This window comes from Vigna angularis, chromosome 7, assembly GCF_016808095.1.
Source record: "Vigna angularis cultivar LongXiaoDou No.4 chromosome 7, ASM1680809v1, whole genome shotgun sequence".
In the NCBI taxonomy this organism is placed as follows: Eukaryota; Viridiplantae; Streptophyta; class Magnoliopsida; order Fabales; family Fabaceae; genus Vigna; species Vigna angularis.
In genome coordinates, this window is record NC_068976.1 from 27,438,181 (window position 1) to 27,446,920 (window position 8,740).

Here is an 8,740-nt window from a genome sequence, read left to right on the forward strand (position 1 = left end):
GTTGTTGAGAAGCGAGTTTCTTTGTTCCACCATGGCTACAAAAATTTCAAAATGCACTTGATAAAAGGTGGTAAAAAGCCTAGCATTGAGTGTGCCTTCCATTTCCTTACTGTTCCTTATTAAAAAGGAAACAACCCAGTTGATTAATTCCCAGAAGTGCCCACTGGTAGCAGCTCTCTTTCATAATGTGGAAAAATGCATCTAAAGGTAATCATGCATAGTTGGCAAAAATTTATCATGACCTAACAGTGAACTCTTAAGCTTCTGGGACGAACTATCACACGTGTGGTCTATGTCTGAGATGATAGAAGGTGACTAAACACCTATGGACAAGTTGATTTCCATGTTGTCTATAAGTTTGACTTTCCCAATTCATGCAGTGATGCAAAAGATAACAGAACCATTGATCTGTTCCACTTTCTCCAAATTATTTTGATCAACAATCTACAGGAATTCGTATGCAGTTGCATTAAGAATATCATCTATTATTCATAAATTCTACTTTTGTATTGTTTTGGCTTCATTCAAGGATTTGTTGAGTCCAAATATATTTTAATAATACATACGTCATTGTCAAAGTAACTCTGGCATTAATTCATTAATTATGCCCTTTCAAATTAAGCACATGACAGAAAAGTATTTTGCATCTTACCTCAACATAATCAATCCTTCCACTGGCCTCACCAATACACTGTATGACCAAATTGCTCAACTTCTCACAACGCACTTCACCATCTTCTGTTTCAGATTTAGCTTTTAACAAAGATTTATTTATTCAAAGTGCCTGAAAAGGATTGAAATAAATCTCTCTAGATAGAAGCCAAAGTATGCTAACAATTTGTTAAGGCTTGGTGCAATTGAAAGTGAAGTGGATGAGATAAGAAAAGTTCTTGAACATAATCTTTACATATTCTTTCAAGATGCTTTACAGTTAAATGTCACTGCTGCCTTTGAGCAGTTAAAAATAATTGGTTAAACAAAATACATTTTCCCTCTCTTCAGGTGAAAGTTGCACATTACGTGAACTCATTGCCAGACCATCACTATCACGTGTTATTTCAGCACCAATCACTTTTATGGAAAAATCAAGATATCTAACCTATAAAAAATCATTAATCAGTCAGTCTACGAACAAACATCTAACAGAGGTCGCCTTGGAAATCGAAAAGGTAAGTGGAGAGGTCCTCGGAGGGTGCGAATTGGCCCGGGTTGACATAGATGGAGACGGCGACCACGTCGTAAAGGAAATGGGCCTGGGAGACGAGAGATAGATGGGCCGCGTGGAGGAAGCTTATGGTGGGGACAAACCCAATTAGCTTGCCTTAGGCCCGCATGGAGCCAGACCAGTTTCACATCTCGTTCTTGTTGGAGATCAACTTTGGGGTTGCTGGGAATAATTGTTTTGTCATATGTCAGTTCATTTGTTCTTTTTACCTAATCTATGTTTTTCTTTATAACATATTTAGATAATTCAATGTTAAGTAGGATAAAATGTTTTTTTTTTTAAATATTGATATGCATACGATTGAATGACAATGGAACATTTATACAATTTAAAAATAGGAGGTGGATTATAAGTTAAAACTTTGTTTAGAGATATTACGCTATCTCTTCTATTATGGATGGTTGCGGCATCAGGATAAGATTGGAATAATTCATTAGTTAACTTATTAAAGAAATAGAAAAGAAAATCTAGAATATTTATATTTATTTTAATGAATTTAATTAAATTCATCACCACTTGCAATTCATGGAAGACAGCTCTTGTGGAGAATCTCAGATAAGTTACTATCTTTCCTTCTTTTTACTTTAATTTCAAATTGATCTCAATAATTTCTTATTCTTTTTAACTAATGTATATATTCCTTGGTGGTTTTCGAACGTTAATTTGCTGTTTGAGAATAGTAGATGCTGAAATGTAGCCATTAAAGTGCTAGTTAGAGAACCAACTTTTATTGCTCTATTATATCTTTGATAATGTTAACAATGCTTTGGGGGTGGCTAGTTGTACTACTTGGAAGAATTGGCTCAATGTCAGGAATTGACTTAATAACTTGTGCCTGTGAAGTATGTAGAATACCAGAGGCAATCTTTTTGTCCATCACATTGAGCTACAATAGTGGATCTGTATATGAAATGATGGACATTCCCATATATAAAAGGTATTTACCTTTTACCTTTTCACTCATTCATTGTTGTAGGTAATGTAAAACTAGATATTATGTGTTATATCCTCATCTATAAAGGATAAACAAGGTAGGTGTATTGCAATTAGAACTAAGTTGAGAGGTCGCATAGAAATTATTGATATGAAAGATGATGTTCATTACCAAATAGATGAAATATCACATGTAAATTAAGTACTTGAAGTTGAAAGTATTTTGGAATCGCAACATTCATAAGTTCATTTTGTAGAAGTAGAAGAAGAGGAAAAAGAGATTGTAGGTAATAATATAGAAGATGACAATGAAGTGAATTTTGAAAACTATGAATAAGGAGAAAACATCGAAGATAATGATTTTAAAGTAGATACTGAAGGGAAACTTGAAGAAAATTATAGGTAAGAAGATAATGAATAAGATGAATTTGATGATGATGATTGAAGTGTCTACTTTTCATTAGAACATTCTTAAATTATTAATTTTCTTTTTTAATACTTATTTTTTAAAATTATAATTGTTATTGAAAATATTTCTATAATATGTTGTATGTTTATAATCTTGATATGTTGTTGTTATTTATAATTGGTAACAATATCTTTGTATTCAATTTTATATTTATAGATATGTCAGCAAGAGGTTGTAACCCATCTCAACCCTCCTTGTAACATGGCAATAAAGGAAAATTGGTCATGAAAAAGAAAAGGTTACGATATGTACTTAAAATAAAGGTTTAAACCCTCATTTAGTCCTCGTATTTGTGTGTCAATCTCAAGTGGGTCGTCGTTTTTTTTTCGATTTCAATCGATTCTATAAACTTGTTAAAATGCGCCAATTAAGCCATCACCGTTAATTTATCAGTAACGTCGTTTGCCTGTGATGACGTGGTGCACAGAAAATTAACTAAGTTATAATGATTTAAATACGTGGATAACCCAGCAGAAACACGTGGTACAGAGAGAATCACGAGGTAACCCAGCAGAAACAGAGAGAGATGAGTAACCCAGCAGCGCCATCCTCCATTCTTCTCGCGCCTCCCAACAGCGTAGCCTTCAACGGGACAGAAGGTGAAGGATGAATCTTGATAAAGATATGGTCGAACGGTAAATCCCCATTACCATCTTCTTCACAGCAAGAGTGAATGAAATAAGAACATCTTTACGAGCTTGCTGTCAATGGTGGAATAAAAAAATTCATGGGAGAGAGAATTGGGGGATAAAGGAAGCAGAATGGAAAGACAGAGGGAATAGGAGTGTGGTTATATCTTCAATAATATTATTGAGTTTGCTATTTATATTCTGAAGAGATTCTGAATTGGAAATGGTGGCCTCAATGATTTGTTCTATGGGATAACCATTCCTCTGCAAGCATCTGAGACCCTCTTCATATATCTCACACAAAAATCATAATAAAGAATCAATTTTCTAAATTGTTCTTATAATGGAACTTGCTATAGTTCCAGTTGATTCAAGTTTAAAAGATAATCAAACCTTATATGAAGAGTGGTTCAATTATGCAGATGCAGGTTCGTTTGAACAACTTTTTTTTTATCTTTGTTAATTACGTTCTTTAGTGATTAATATAAATTTGTAAAAGAATTAAATTTTGAATTATTTTTAAAAAGTGTTTCTATTAATAAAGTTGTGTGATGGTTTTGTGGAAAAATAAAGTTGTTCTTCTGTTAATAATGAAATTTGTATGTATTCAGATGGGGATTATCAACTATGAATTATCAATTGATGTTGGAATGCCCTGTAATAAATTTGAGCTCTGATTTGAAGAAAAAATTGATAGCTGAATGTTTCCAAGTGTGTTTAAGGAGCTGTTGATGTTTTGACTGAATTCCTCACATGTTCAATCCAGTTGGGGAATTCAGCCTACTGAAAATTCCACAAGATGCATATGATGGTAATGTAGTGTTTGAGATCCTTCCAGAACCAGAAGCGATGCAAAAGTCTCCAAATCCATCGATTGAATCCAGAAGCAGTGCATATGATCAGAAGACTTTTGTTCACCCCATTTGCTTAACCTAACTTCCATCACCTTAGGCCCACCTTCATAATCAACCCAAGCATTCAACTTTTCCCCATTATTGAGAACCAACAGCGATGAAGACAAGGGGCTCGGGGACACGGAGGAGACCGGAGGAAGAAAGGGAGGGATTGGTGAGGCGCACATGGAACACTTCGCTGGCGAGATCCAATTGAGAAATCTTTCCGGCAGTCGAGGTCAACGGGTACCGGAGGAGAAGAGGCGGCGACCAGTGGGGTGATTAGGGTTTCAACTCCCTTTTCACAATCTATGCTTCTTGTTTCAGTCTTGGGTAAGGATAAATATAAAAATTTTAAACATCTACATGGAATTATTATTGGACAACATATCACTAATTTAATTTAATACATAATGCCACGTCATAAAAAAAAATTACAACTTCTATTAATTGTCGTATGTACAAACTTAACGGAGAGGGCTTAATTGAATCAATTTTTCAAATATTTAGACTCAATTGGCTCATTTTAACAAGTTTATGAACCCGATTGAGACCGAAAAAAAAGCGATGACCCACTTGAGATTGACACACAAATACGAGGACCAAATGAGGGTTTAAACCTAAAATAAATGCCTTAACTCATGTACTTATACTCATCATCGGTTGTTGTCAATAATACTTCTTACCAATTAAGAGGTGTATTGCTATAACTGCATCTTCCCCATACCCATTTGTTGCATCAACACCTTTTTCATCACCTACAGTGCCTTCAACATCATCAATACCATCACCATTATCATAAGCATCACCATTAGTAGCTCTTTGTTGGTGCCTTTTAAAGTCCATCACTTACCTGTTGAGGAAGGTGTTCAAATATCTACTATTGAAGGTGATACGCAATCACGATTCAGGAAGATCCTTCAATCGTGATGATTTTCTTGTGATTTCACCTTGTGGTCAAGGGTAACAATTAATATAAGATGTTATTTGCATTATTTGTTTTATCAATTTATTGTATACTGATTTTTTCATTGATTTCTTTTGTTAAGGTTTTATCCATGTAGGATTGCATCATATGCTATCACAATGACCATTAGCCAACAATATTGAGTCATAGCCAACATGGGGTTCACTAACTGAAGAAGAGAAAAAGAGATACATTGATGTTGTATTTTCAACTATCTTTACATGTATATTCAACAATATATTCCAATGTTTTAAAGTAATAAGTTTTCTCATATTTAGTATCCTAATATACACAATTGATACATTGATGTTGTATTTTCAATTATCTTTACATGTAGGCAGGTCAATTGGAGACCTTAAGATGAGATAAGGATAAAAGATAATTTTTACTCAAAAGCCTCACATAAGCTATTTGAGATGCTTATGATAGCATGAAAAACCAAAAAAAAGCCAAGTTGGATGTTTGATATGGTTTGAAACTCACTACTATCCATGAGGAATTGTGCTAAATATCGAATAAGTGTTCATAAGCCCAGCAAAAGTGAACATTTGAAATATGTGAAACTTTACACATATATGACTTCATTAGTATACATAGCATGCAATTTGCATGATAACTATACAAAAGAAAATTTGTTTTTATTTCATTATAACAACCTTGACAAATTGCAAAACACATAAAACTATGAATGCAATGCTTATGAAACTGAAAATAAAATTGAAACATGACTAAATACTTCGAAATGCAATAACAACATAGAATACTAAACTAAAATAGTAAAAAGAATTGAAATGAATATCAATAAGAAATTTAAATGTGCTCAAACATGTTACAACTTTCAATATCACTCCTAATTTTAGGTCAACTATACTATGTTAAAGCTATTACAACTATTACTCTTTGGAATTATTCTTTTCTATATTTACTTGAATTGTCCAACTCCAATGCTTAGCAGTTATAACTCTATTTTCTACAAAACAAAAGTCAAGTATGTTAGTCTAAAAATCATAATTTCTATTAGAAAGCTAGAATTATTACCATTTTACCAACATAGCTAATTATTAAAAACAAAAGCATATCTATTCTATAAATCAAAATTTAAAAACAAGAGCAATCCCAAAGAGATGAAATTAGCCTAAATATTCTAGTTTAAACCAAGAGTTATCAAACCCGTATTAATTATGTTGTTTATAGGAGAAAAAATTGAGTTGTCCATTGCATATTGATGAAGTTTTTAGGCAAACTCATATACAAAATACTACTAGTTAATTTATGGATGAACGATCTGGAGCTTAAGCAAACTCATTTTGTTATGTTATTTATTTATTATAATGTGCATTGTATATATGATATGATTTAGATTTTTTAATATCAAGGGGAATTTGAGAGCAAATTTTCTCAAACTAGATTAGATGTTGCAACATGTGGTGGACATTTTGAATCATCTTCCATAGGCCCTATAGAAGGAGAGAATAACGATTGACAATTGAGTTATTGTTGTAAGTGGAAAGAAGAAATGTAGGATTTATGGGATTGGAGAGCTTGATCGTATTCCTGAATCAAGTTTCTCTCATGATTCACAATAAATTATCTAATTGAAACATCAAATTCATAATTACAAGCAAGACAATGAGAGATTAAGTCATCTGTTATAAACCTTTGTTAGTGTTGTCCTTCCTTTATTTTTTCCATTGGATGCACAAATCACCATACTTCAACAACAACAATCACTAGTGTAGAAAAGGCCTTTAACGTCACCCCTTAGATGTCCGACCACCGAATATCCAACGTAAAAAATGACCAGTGAAATTTCTGTAAATAAAACAAGTATTTAGACGTCGACTTTGAGAGTCCCCAACGTCTAAATACTCCTAGACGTCGGCCCCCAGTTGGATGTAAAAAATATACGAAAAAGTAAAAAAAATTAATTTTTATTCATTATAGACATCGGGGTTCAAGGTGGCAAACGTCTATAGCCTATTTAGAGGTTGGCCACCATTATTAGACGCGAAAATGGTCCGCCCATAAACCCAAAAGTCACTTTTTGACTTTATTTAGACGTTCGTTGGTCAGCCCTGACATCTAAACAGGTCATAGAGGTCGGCCCCCCTTCCCCCGACGCCAAATGGACTGCAAAAAGTGGTTGTTCCATTGCCTTTAGACTTTCGTTGGTCAGCCCCGACGTCTAAAGAAAGCATAGACATCGGCCACTCCCCCCCCGGACGTCTAAAGAGTGCGCCAAATTTAATTTTTTAAACCCTTTACACGTCGGCTAAGTAGGGGGGCTGACATGTAAAAGTCTTTAGACGTCGGCTAGGAGGTGGGCCGAGGTCTAAAGCTCTGAATTAATCACCCCGCGAATGCGAACAACAGTTATGCGCACTCACTGTTCATCATCTTCTTCACGTTTTCTTTCCATAGGCTAGGATTTTGAGGTTCGTTTTCTCACTTTTGCACTGTTTAAAATTAATTTTACTTTGATTTCATTATTCTATGATGAATTATCTTTCATTTGAACTGATTAAAATGCGTTTTCGTTGGGTTTTGATGCAGTTTTGCTCGTGTGCTTGGGCGGCATTCTTGGGCTGCGATTTCTTGCATTTTGCATTCCTCCATTTCCCTCCACTACGTTCTTAATCTGTTACGAAGGTTAGCTTTCTTGTTTAAAATTTTTGGTGTATGCATGTTATTGAGTTTTTGGTATGCATGTTATTGGATTTTGGATTTGCATGTTATTGACTTTTGGGTATGCATGTTATTGGCTTTTGGATTTGCATGTTATTGGGTTTTGGGTATGTAGGTTAATTGCTTTTGGATTTGCATGTTATTGGCTTTTGGATATGCATGTTATTGACTTTTAGGTATGCATGTGATTCGGTTGTTAGTTAAAACATGTGATAAAGTTTCTTGTGTTATTATGATTGACATGTTATATTATAAGTATGAAATCATTGAGTGAAATTTAGTTCCTGTTTGAAATTTAATACAAACGATTAATCTTTTAATCGTTTGTGTTAAATTTTGAATTGTCCAATTAGATAGTTTGGGAATTTTTTTTTCATAATTAGTTATAACATGTACGTTGGAGTTTATGGATAAGATTGATAAAATTTCTGTTGATATTATTTGTGTTGTTCTCCGGATGCATATTTGATTATGGTCATCACTGACCACTCTCATTTCGTGTATTTCAGAGACCAATGCGAAATGTTGCCGAAATCTTATCAAATTTATCATGTTAGACTTCTTTGCATGTGTCTTAGCAAATTATGAAAATAATTTTTCTGAATGGGTAGGGCCTAACCTTGTGAGAGTTCAAAAATTGAGATTGATGAAGTATGTTATGAACATAGTACGGATCGAATCTGGATGACTGAACGTTGCATCATATGAACTAAAAAAATAATAAATATAACCACATCATCATTCCAAATCGTTAAGTCATCTTCCTTTTAATATTTATTTAAAACTCCAAAATTACTACTTTAAAAAATGTACAAACTCATATAATTCTTCTATTAAAAATTAATTATATTTTTTCATTGTTTAATATATACGAAAGAGTGGCAAACTAAAAACAAGGTTAAACCCCTTTAGTAGCCCCTATTTATGTTGGGTTTTTTC

At 33.5% G+C, this 8,740-nt stretch overlaps 1 pseudogene; it reads right to left on the reverse strand.

The window, feature by feature from the left end:
• Window positions 1-315: 315 nt before the first annotated feature.
• Window positions 316-1,409, reverse strand: LOC108336628 (pantoate--beta-alanine ligase-like; annotated as a pseudogene).
• Window positions 1,410-8,740: the final 7,331 nt, after the last annotated feature.